Below are 12,136 nucleotides of genomic sequence, written 5' to 3'. Positions count from 1 at the left end.
AGTGGCTGTACAGTCCCACCCAGAGTTCACAAGGGTCTCCTTTTCTCCACATCCTCGCCAGTATTCGTTATCCCTTGTCTTTTTGGTGATGGCCATTCTAACACTCCTGAGGTGATATCACAGTTTTAATTTGCATTCCCTAATGACTAGTGATGTTGAGCATCTTTTCCTGTACCTGTTGGCCTTTTGTGTGTCTTCTTTGGAAAAAATTCCAAAGAAGACCATCCAAAAAAATGGTCCTGTGCCCATTTTTTTAATTCAGTTATTTGTTTATTTTTGCTGTTGACTTTTAGCTTTGCTTTTAGCTTTAGTTTGCTTTGACTGTTCAAGGTCTTTTGTGGTTCCATATAAATTTTAGGAGTATTTTCTTTACTTCTATTTAACAAAAAAGTCATTGTTATCCTGATAGGCATTGCATTGAATCTGTAGATGGCTTTTGGTAGTATTGACATTTTAACGATCTTAATTCTTCCAATCTATGAAAACAGGATACTTTTCCATTTATTTCTGTCATCTTCAATTTCTTTCATCACTGTCTTATAGTTTTCAGAGTAGAGGTATGTCACCTCTGTAGTTAAATTTATTCCTAGGTATTTTACTAGTTTTGATGCCATTGTAATTGAGATTGTTTTTTTTTATTTCTTTTTCAGAAATGTGTTGTTAGTGTATAGCCTTTCTCCTGCATTGGCAGTCAGATTCTTTACCACTAGCACTACCTAGGAAGCCCTAGCCTTTCTGAGTCTTGATTTTTTTTTTTTTTTTTTGGTGACCTAGTTCCTCTTGGAAGCTTTTAGACTCTTCTCGTTACCTGCATGTTCTAAAATTCCACAGTATTGTGCTTTGACGTGGACTTTTTTTTCAAACAATTCTTCTGGGTGAGCTATTTATAATCAAGAAACCAGTTGTTCAGTTCAGAGAAATTTTCTTGTATTGCATCTTTGATAATGTCATCCCCTTCGTGTGTACTTTGCTCTCTCTCTTTCTAGAACTTCTGCTACTCGGATAGTAGACCCCACGTTCTCCCCACCCCCACCCCCCCAAGACTGGTCCTCTAATTTGTCTATCATTCTCTTTATATTTGTCTAACTTTCTGGGAAATTTTCTTAATCTTCTAACACTTCAATAGATAGGATCATTTCTTCTATCATATTGTTCATTTCCAAAGGTTTTAAATTTCTTTCTCCAAATGTTTATTTTTGGATGGCCTGTTAAATCTCTCCGAAAATGGTAATTGATTAAATTTCCTTTTCTCTGAACAAAGTTGAAATTTTCTCCTGTGCATTAAATTGCCTGTTTCATTGTTTTAGTGTATTTGTTTTAAATTCTGCTTTTATTTAAGAGGCCCAGTGTTCTTAACTTTTGCCTTAGAATAGCTAATACCAATCATTCTGGTTCTTCCACTCCTTCCAGGCACATGAGGGGATTAATTTCCCTGCTTCCAAGAGATGTGTTTTGGCCATGGGATGTGAACAGTATGGAGGTACATGTAACCCCCACCCACAAGACCGACCGATCGAGATCTGATCTATCTATCTAATATTGTAATGGAGGTGCCAGTCACCCGAGGTATATCCGGGAACACTGAGCTATACTGTGGAGGCCAGATGCAGCAGGCAGTCATCCAGAACCACTTTGAACTTGGCTTGAATGGGAAATCAGAGTCTGCTGTGTTCAGCCACTGAGACTTTGGTGTTGTTTTTTATTATAGCATTCATTACCTGGCCTGACCTGAGTGATACAACTTGGTAAATGCAAGCCCCCCTACCAGGGGTTCTGAGTAGGGATGGGGCGCCTGTACCAGCTGCCAGGAAGTGCAGAATCTCCATGGCTGAGTCTCTCTAGAGAGGAAACCTTCAGTTTCACCCAGGTTGGGCAAAGGCAGGCTGATGGGCTGGGTACTTCTTAACAGACTTCTGGCCAGCCCTCCACAGACATACCCAACTGTCTGAGGTCCTTGAAGCCGGAATCGCAGACCTTTCAGGGGTTTGCAGCATGGCTCAATCAGCTGCCTGGCTCTCCCTCGCCAACTTAGGTTTCCTGTTTCTCTGCTACCTCAGTTACCACACGACTTTCCACCAGCCCAGATTTTGTGGCTCTTGTCCCCAGACCTGCCCTCTGTCCTTCTGTGCTTGATTTTTTAAAATCCCTTTCTTGCAGTTTTCTAGATGGAATGTATTGAATCTGTTGTGTTTATTGAAATTTCCTTAATGAGGTATTTTTTTTTCCTTAATTTTTTATTGTGAAAAATTTGTAGATCTGACGAATAATTTATCACATTTCTTTTATTTTCTCCTCCCTCTCTGTTTAGATATGTGTGTGTATTGTTGGTTTTTTAGGGTTTTTTTGCTGTAACATTGGAGTAAGTTACAGATATCATGACCCTTCACTATTAAATAGTTCAACATGCATCTTCCAAGGAAGAAGTATTCTCTTATAAACCATAATACCAATTATTACAACTATGGAAAATTTTTAAAAATCCTGTCATATCATGTAACATCTGTCATCCAACATCTCTAGTATATTTATAAAGTAATTTTAATGGTTGGTGTTTCTCACTCAGGTGTCACTAACCGAAAACCTAACCAAGCAATGCTTCGCACCTTGGGTGTGTTAACATTTTCTATAACGAAGCGGTCTTTGTCTTTGCTGCAATGAAGAGCTGTATTTAGAGCCTTCTCAGCCCACCCGACCGCAGCCTGTGTGCTTGGCCAGCACTTGGCCTCATGACTTTTGTTTGCTTCGAGCTGAATTTGAGTCTGAGCTCAAAGGGCATTTCTGTTTATGACTAATGGGTGAGCTCCGAAGTGAGTGTAGTTATCAGGCATTCCTGACATGCCACACGTCAAATTCCTAGCGCTCGGAGGACCTGGTGCCCTGCCAGAGGAAAAGAGAGGCTGGAGGGCACGAGGAAATACTGCCGCAGAAAGTCTTCCTATAAGTTAAAGAAATCCAGTCATGTGTTTAGCCAGCAGACCAAATGCTGGGGATGGAATTGATTTGTAGCATGTTAGCGCCATTCCTTGGGCCACTTACGAACATTTCTTCGTTTTCCGATACTTGATTCTCAGAATTCCATTCCTGTAGCTTTAAAAAAAAGAAAAGAAATCTGTGATTCTTTTGGCACTTTTTAATGCAAAAGCCTATACCCTGAGAGGGCTTTAGAGTGTGACTGAGGGGGATGGGGAGTTGGGCGTGGCGTCCATCAGTGCAGATGCAGTCCTCAGCAGAGAGGACAGGCAGAGAAGACAGTCGTTGAGCCCGTGTTGGAGGTAGCCATTGTTCTGGGCCCCAAAGACTCCTGCGGTGGACAGGACAGGTCGTAGGGAGGCAGGAAGAAAGATAAATCAGTCTTTAGACTACGTGGATGTCCCACTAAAACATGCTAAACGAAGCCAGACACAAGACAGCACACATTTCCGTTTGTATGAAATTCCACAGAAAGTAAATCTGTAGAGACAGAAAGTAAATTAGCGGTAGCCAGGGGCGGGGGAGACAGAGTTCCCCTGTGGTGCAGTGGTAAAAGATCCCCCTGCCAGTGCAGGAGATTTAGGGGTTCGGCATCGTGGGTCAGGAAGATCCCCTGGAGAAGGAAATGGCAACCCACTCCAGTATTCTTGCCTGGGAAAGCCCATGGACAGAGGAGTCTGGCGGGATACAGGTCTGTGGGGTCGCAAAGAGTCAGACGCAACTAAGCACAACAGCTGGAGCAGGGGGATCTTTTTGGGTGGTCAGAATTGCTGTACTTAGATTATGGGGTGGTTTTAACTATATAAATTTACTAAAGATTTCTGATTTGTACACTTACAGTGGGCAAATTTTCTGGTATATAAATTAAACTTCAGTAATGCTATGGGAAAAAAAGAAAAAAGCTCTAGGCTTGGGATTATTGAATTCCAGCATGACCCGTAGCTGCTTCCTGTGGTCAGAGTGACCAGGGGCACGAAGGTGGGTAGTTACCATGGACTCAGTGGAAAGGAAAGAGACCGCGGCCACGGGGTCTCTGCGCGGGCTGGCTTTCCCGGACTCTGGAGGTTTCATCCCATTGTAACAAACATTGAGCCTCCAGACATAAAAGAGAAATGGGCACTTTGGTTCCGGGAGCCTAGCCCCGTGTTGTCGTTACAAGGACGACTTTGTGTTCTCCTGAGCTCTGCCCATGGTCACAAAGACACTGGTGTTCACCCATAACACAGCAGGGAGGCACAGTCCAAGCGTATTTGTCTGCAGAGCAGACATTTAGCCACCTCTGGCCAGGCGATTTCTGTGCAACTCCCACCTAGGGGCAGGCGCTCGTGGTCTGCAGAAGCAGCGGTGGGACCAGAGCCAGACTTCGTGCGTCTCGTGTGTCCCAGAGCTTGAAAGAGGCTGTCGGTAAACATCGGAAGACCTGACGGACGCATGAATGAAATGTCTCTTTGTCGGCAGTTTTATTGTTACTTCCTATTGGCAGGAATAAAAAGACTAAAGACTGACGTGTCTTGTGGTTGTTTTTCCTCTTCCAGTTGAAGTCGGTTTCCTCGGCATCCTTACGGTGAACCTCCTTTTTTCCCCTTAAAAGTGGGCACGTCCAAAGGCCTTGCCTGGCTCATCCATCTCACCCATTATCTGATCTCCGCCTGGAAATTTCACCCCACATCTCACCTGCCTTGTCCCTCTGGCAGCCGGCACACGGCACATTTTTACGTTAATTGATTATCATTTTGCTTACCTGTGCTGGTATCAACACACTCCTTTGAAACTGCAAATCGTAGCCTTGTAGACTTGCTCAGCTCCTGCTCTCACGTCTGTTGAGCACAGTTTGAGTAACACCCCCAGCATTTCATTACCCAGCTTTTCTGCTTTCAAATATCCGGAGACTGGGAGGGCTGCCGGCCCCAGGAGCCTCGAATCCTGTTACTTCGTTTCCCTGCCCTCTGCGTTGCCCCCAGCTCAGTCGCCTTCCTCCTGGTCACTGCGGTCGCCTCCTCTCCAGTGGTGAAAGGGAAGACTGGGCTCCGTTTCAGCCTCTCCGCAGCTCTCACAGGCGTGAGGATCCCTGAGGATCCTGTGGAGAGCATGGTCACGTCCTCCCCGTTTCCGATTTAGTAGTTTGCGGGGAGGAACTTAATAACTTGAATTTCCACCCAGGTTCCAGGTGGTGCTGACGCTCCTGGTTCAGGGACCACACTTTGAGACCTGCTCCTTTTATGCGACTAGTGGATCACTCTCAGGTCGGCTTTCCTAAATTAAAATTTGTCCCAGGTCTGCATTCCTTGCTGAGGTCTTCTATTCAGCCTAGGACTGTATTTCCCCAGGTAGGTGCAGTGGAGTAGAAAAATCACATTAAATAAATTTTAGGCTTTTCTCCCCGCTACTTTTCAAGTCTTCTTATTAGATCAAGGAGATCTAATGGTGCTAATATTATTTCTTTAGCACCTTTCTAATACTTGCTGCTGTTATTCAGTCACTCAGTTGTGTCCAGCTCCTCGCAACCCCATGGACTGCAGCACACCAGGCTTCCCTGTCCATCACCATCTTCTAGAGCTTGCTCAAACTCTTGTCCATTGAGTCGGTGATGCCATCCAACCAGCTCATCCTCTGTCGTCCCCTTCTCCTCCTGCCTTTTGTCTTTCCCAGCATCAGAGTCTTTTCCAATGAGTCAGCTCTTCCCAAAGTATCAGGTGGCCAAAGTATCAGAGCTTCAGCAGCAGTCCTTCCAATGAATATTCAGGATTGATTTCCCTTAGGATTGACTGGTTTGATCTCCTTGCAGTCCAAGAAACTCTCAAGAGCCTTCTCCAACATCACATCAGTTCTTCAGCCTTCTTTATGGTCTAACTCTCACATCCATACATGACTACTGGAAAAACCATAGCTTTGACTAGACGGACCTTTGTCGGCAAAGTAATGTCTCTGTTTTTAATACACTGTGTAGGTTTGTCATGGCTTTTCTTCCAAGAAGCTAGTGTCTTTTAATTTCATGGCTGCTGTCACCATCCACACTGATTTTGGAGCCCACAAAAAAGTCTCTCATTGTTTCCCCATTTATTTGCCATTAAGTGATAGGACCAGATGCCATGATTTTCACTTTTTTAATGTTGAGTTTTAAGCCAGCTTTTCCAGTCTCCTCTCTCACCTTCATCAAGAGGCTCTTTAGTTCCTCTTCACTTTCTGCCGTAAGGGTGGTGTCATCTGCGTATCTGAGGTTATTGATATTTCTCCTGGCAATCTTCATTCCAGCTTGTGCTTCATCCAGCTCGGCATTTTGTATGATGTACTCTGCATATAAGTTAAATAAGCAGGGTGACAATTTACAGCCTTGACATACTCCTTTCCCAATTTTGAACCAGTCTGTTGTTCTAATATTTAATTGCCTTTTTAACAAAGAGAGCAAGCCATCAGCTCAAAGCTGCTGCTAGCAGTCCGCTAAAATTTTTTATTACAATTTTGTTTTCATTGTATTTATTTCAGTGGCAAGAGTTAAGGGGCTACAGTTTGAAACACTAGGTTAAGGGGTGGAATCCAGAAGTCCTAAAGAATTGTTGCGTATCTTTTCTTGCAGTGGGTTTCATACTTCAGTTATTTTCATGTATCACTTATAGTTCTTTGGATTTATCTGAAGTTAATTTTGTTGTAAGGAAGAGATAGGATCTAGCTTTTATCCCCTAACTGGCTATCCAATTAGCCTAACACTTTTAAATAATCAATCTTTTACTCATCATAAACAAAGTTTATGGATAAGTCATATCTTTGGAAAAACATTTACAGCTTGACAAAGGATTAATATCAAAATATATTAAAAGTTGCCACAAATCGTTAAGAAGGACAAACAACATAATTTTAAAAAGGACAATTCACAAAAGAAGCAAATAAGCATATAGAAATATTATGAACTTTAGTGGTCATTATTAGATTCCACCCCCCTTTCAGTTACCTTGTTGAGGAATGGTGGTATATGGGTAAATGAACCTTCGCTTACTTTGTGGTTGTTTATTTTATTCACTAAGTTGTGTCCAACTCTTTTGAGACCCCACGGACTGTAGCCCACCAGCCTCCTCTGTCCATGGGATTTTCCAGGCAAGAATACTAGAGTGGGTTGCCATTTCCTTCTCTAGGGGATCTTTCCAGACCAGGGATCGAACCTATGTCTCCTGCATTGGTAGGCGGGTTCTTTACCACTGAGCCACCTGGGAAGCCTAGTTCCTTAAGTTTTGATAAAAGTAAATTAGGTTCATTTAGTCGATCTCTGTAAGAAAGAGGTTGACTCTAACAAGGTCCTGTCCACACAGAGGGTGAGTGAGCTGTGTGTCATATCTTTGTTGTGATGGGTATGTTCTACAGAGTGAATGTCAAGCTTCTTCCCATCCTGGTCCTTGAACAGCTATTATCTGTGATGCAATCTGTAACGGTTGTGTGCTGTTTAAACTCTAGGTAGGAGAACAAGACTGTGGTGGTGGGTTTTTGTTTGTTTGGACAGTAATCTCTTAAGCCCTCTTCCTCTTTCAAACATTCCTACCTTCTTTGCCAACATATCCACTTAAATTCTCAAACTGTTTTCCAAAACCGAATAATCCGGCAAGCAAACATTTCTTGGCACTTAGCAGAGAAAAGAGGTACAGGTTAAAGTGTTTGCTGACCTCTGTGTTTTCTCCCGGTAAAATACTTAAAAAAAAAAACAACTTGCTGAATTTTTAAAACACCTGAAATAAATTCTCTGCCCCCTTTGTAACTAAGAATCTGTGTTCTGTTTAGCTATTCATTTCTGATGCATAATGTAATGATAGTCAACTAAAATAAATTATGAGACCAGTTTGATTCAAGTTTTAAAGATGTTTTTCTCCTATCCTGTCCCATGATGTAAGGTCAACTATCATCTTAATATCAACCTTCATATTATTATTTTAGTAAATGCAGTGTACCGTTACATCTGTGTAAACTGAACATTTTTTAAAATGGCAGTTCTTCCACGGTGTCCTTGTTTTCATTTTTGTCTTCCTTTCTAAGCTGCACCCACTCAGCCAGCACAGATGCTCTGCCACTGCATGCAAGGAAGGCGCTGGGCTAGAGATGCAGAGAAGGCTGAAGGGGCCCTAGGCTTGAGATCATCAGTCCCATAGGCTGATGAGAAAGACAAGAACCCAGTAAGATGCTTAAGGTAGCTCCTGAGTCTTTCTGGGGGTGGTCAGGTGGGACGGGGTTCGGGGAACACTGTGTAAGAATTGCACTCCTGGGTTACATGGGATCAACAGTGTAATGGTTTTTTAATACTGCCAAACTGTTTGTTAAAAGGATGTATCAAGTTACAGAATCACCAGCAATAAATGAAAGGAACTGATTTCCCACATCCTCCACCAGAACTGAATTTCATCCTTGAGACAAAGCAAAACAAAACACAAACTTGATATCCTGAGAGTCTTAAAATCAAGCCTCATTATTGTTTTATTTGGCATTTCTTTTTATTATTAGTGAAGTTGAGTATTTTCCCATATTTTTATTATTTTACTTACTCCAAATAATCACTTAGAGTCTTGGCATTCTTATAACTTGTTACTAATTTTATGAAACAATTTATTGAGGTGAAATTCACAAAGCACAGAATAGGTCACTTGAAGGTGAAAAATTCAATGGCATATATACATTCACAGTGGTGTTCAACCTCCACCTCCCTCTAGTTCCACAACATTTCCATCACTCTACTACTGATGGGCACTTGGCTATTGCTCCTCTCTGTGGCCCCTGGCAACCGCTGATCTTCTTTCCATTTGCATGCATTTATCTATACTGGATATTTCATATACAAAGAATTATAATATGTGACCTTTGTGATTGGCTTCTTTCACTTACCATCATGTTTGGAGGTTCATCCACATTGTAGCATATTTAGTATTTCCAGGTATTGATACTTCATTCCTTTTTATAGCTGAATAGTATTCCATTGCACATATATACCACACTTTGCTTGTCCTTTCATCCACTGATGGACATTTGAGTTCTTTGCACCTGTTGGCTTTTGGTGGTGCTACAAACCTGCAGGTACGTGTAATTGTTTGGGTACCTGTTTTCAGTTCTTTTGGTTATTCACCTCAGAGTGGAACTGCAGGTTTATACAGTAATTCTGTGTTTAATTCTTTGAGGAACTACTGGACTGTTTTCTATGGAGGCTGTACCATCTTAGCCTCCCATCAACAATGTCCCATTCCTCTACATCCTCAGCAACAGTTGGTATTTCTGTTTTTTAAATTATAGCCATCCTAGTGGGTACCTCACTGTGGTTTTGATTTGCATTTCCCTGATGACTAATAATGTTGAATACTTGTTACTGTGTATTTCATTTATAAGTGAGAAGATGAGAGAAAGAGAAAACCTTGTTTCTGAGGAACTTATCTTGAAATTATTTAAGTGTTCTTTGAGGAAAAAAGTTTACCTAAAATTAAACAAAGTGGCCCAAATTTGAGAATTAGCAAGCTACTAATTTTGCTAAACGTGTCATAGTTGTCATAATAGAGACTTCTGAAGCATAGGCTTTTGTCTCCAGTTTTGTTTTGTTTATTTTCCTCCATGCTGCAAGTCTTGCAGGATCTTAGCTCCCCAACCAAGAATTGAAAGTACAGAGTCTTAACCACTGGACTACAAGGGAACTCCCTCCAATTTCATTTTTAAATTGGGTTTGTTTTCGTTTTCTCTATCACTGGGTGGATTGGGGCTGTGTAATGTGCCTTTAAACAATGGTTCTCAGAAGTGTGGTCCAGGGACCAACAGCTTGAGCATCATTGGGGAACTCATTACAAACGCAGAGCTGTACACTGTGCTGCCTGACTCCGTTCCCCTGGAGAGTGAGAGAGAATTCACGTGTCATGCTTGGGCTCATAATCGCCAACATTCATTGACTGCCTAACCATGTCCTAGACGCTCTTGAGTTAATCCGTCCTCATCCTTTCATTCGGAGAAGGCAACGGCACCCCACTCCAGTACTCTTGCCTGGAAAATCTCATGGACGGAGGAGCCTGGTAGGCTACAGTCCATGGGGTCGCTAAGAGTCGGACACGACTGAGCGACTTCACTTTCACTTTTCCCTTTCATGCACTGGAGAAGGAAATGGCAACCCACTCCAGTATTCCTGCCTGGAGAATCCTAGGGACGGTGTAGCCTGGTGAGCTGCCATCTATGGGGTCGCACAGAGTCGGACACGACTGAAGCGACTTAGCAGCAGCAGCAGCATCCTTTCATTCATCTTAGCCAGTAGTTACATTGCAAGAAGACAGGGGTTGTGACCACCACTTAAAATGAAGAGAAACTGAGGTAGGGAAGGCTGTCCAATAAGATAGCCCCACCTTATAGGTTATTTTTTTTTTAATGTAATTCAACCTTTTCTGTAAATTAAAAAAAAAAAAAGTGAGGGTAATGATAAGATGTAAAGTTGCTCAGTCGTGTGCGACTCTTTGTGATCCCATGGACCGTAGTCCTACCAGGCTCCTCCGTCCATGGATTTTCCAGGCAATGGTACACAAGATGATCATTAAAGGATCCTAGTGAGCCACAAGTCCTGGAGATAAATGGAAAAGGCGTCATGACAGTTCTTAGCAGCCCTTGCCACCCAAGTAGATACAATGCCCACACTAGTCCTCAAAAAAACTGAAGAAAAGCCTCCTGTGTTGAAATGGGGGGTTTAAAAGAAGCTTTCCTCAAGTCAGTTTCTTACAATGCAAATGCCCTATGATGTACTGACCCTTGACCTTTACAACAGTGGCCAGACCAGCCACCTACTTTCACTTGATGTAAACAGCAAGCTTGGGTGTATGATGTTGGCCACGATACTCATCAATGTACTGGCCATATCTAGAAGAGCTCTAGAAAAAACTTGGGGAATAAACAGCTCTCGGCTCAAAATCATTTTCTCAAAATGATTGCTTTCAGTTCGGTTCAGTCACTCAGTCATGTCCAACTCTTTGCAACCCCATGGACTGCAGCACGCCAGGCTTCCCTGTCCATCACCAACTCCCAGAGCCTGCTCAAACTTACATCTATCAAGTTGGTGATGCCATCCAACCATCTCATCCTCAGTTGTTCCCTTCTCCTGCTTTCAGTCTTTCCCAGCACCAGGGTCTTTTCCAGTGAGTCAGTTCTCATCAGGTGGCCAAAGTATTGGAGTTTCAGCTTCAGCATCAGTCCTTCCAAGGAATATTCAGGACTGATCTCCTTTAGAATGGACTGGTTGGATCTCCTTGCAGTCCAAGGGACTCTCAATAGTCTTGTCCAGCACCACAGTTCAAAAGCATCAATTCTTCGATGCTCAGCTTTCTTTATAGTCCAACTCTCACATCCATACATGACTACTGGAAAATGAAAACATGGAAAATGATTGGTTTAGTTGGGAGACTAAAGAGGAAAAAAAACTAAGTTGGGAATTAGAAATCATTCCCTTGGTGGAAATGAAGTGACTTGGCCCTGAGGTCGGTCCTGGGAGGGGATTCTTCATGACTGTTCTCTGGGCTGGACTGCTTCAGAAGGCTGGGACCCCTGCAGCCATGTCCAGAAGTAGATTTCATGCTCAGGGAAGGTTGAGAAAAGGAGATGCTTCTTTCTTTGGATCCTTGGTGTACCACGTCCTCAGAAGAGGGCTGTTGCAGCCCACGCCTGGGAAGAAAGGATTTCCTTCCTTTTCCTGTTTTCCTCCCAGAGTTCTGAAACACAACACAGCTCGTTACTTTGATGAATGATGCGATTCTAGAAATGACCTGTATCTCAGTTGCACTGTGAAATCACCGATACTCACCAGCATGGATCACAGAGTCCCGGTGACTTCATATTTGGAACTGTGCTGATGGGGCCCGAGCGTTAAATTAGCAGAGATGGCACCTGAAGTTGGCCACCCTACAGCAGGGTGGTCACCAGTTTTTGGTGCTGGCCTGCCTGCGGCTGCTGTAACAACCAAGGAAAATCTGAGAAGCGAAAATGAAGGAAGTGAGAGAGAAAATCAACCCATAATAAAGTCCAAAACCCATACTCTGCTTAGATAGCTAGTTTTCCTGTTAGTTTTAAGGCTTAAAGAAAAAGTATAAGGCATTTCAAAAGGTGAGGTCACGTCGATATATAAATATTAATACTTTGTGTGTTTGGTTCCATTAAACATATTGTTGAGGGACTATTAAGTACA

General features: G+C 42.7%; 1 protein-coding gene across 2 annotated transcripts in view; it reads left to right on the top strand.

Moving 5' to 3' along the window:
• The window catches only part of WWC2 (WW and C2 domain containing 2), a 136,365-nt gene that overhangs the window by 60,785 nt on the left and 63,444 nt on the right, over positions 1-12,136 (top strand). The gene's annotated exons all lie outside the window — the stretch shown is intronic.

This window comes from Giraffa tippelskirchi, chromosome 8 (assembly GCF_054371585.1).
Source record: "Giraffa tippelskirchi isolate mGirTip1 chromosome 8, T2T-mGirTip1v1.2.pri, whole genome shotgun sequence".
Taxonomy (NCBI): domain Eukaryota; kingdom Metazoa; phylum Chordata; class Mammalia; order Artiodactyla; family Giraffidae; genus Giraffa; species Giraffa tippelskirchi.
This window is presented reverse-complemented; position numbering and strand designations above follow the sequence as displayed.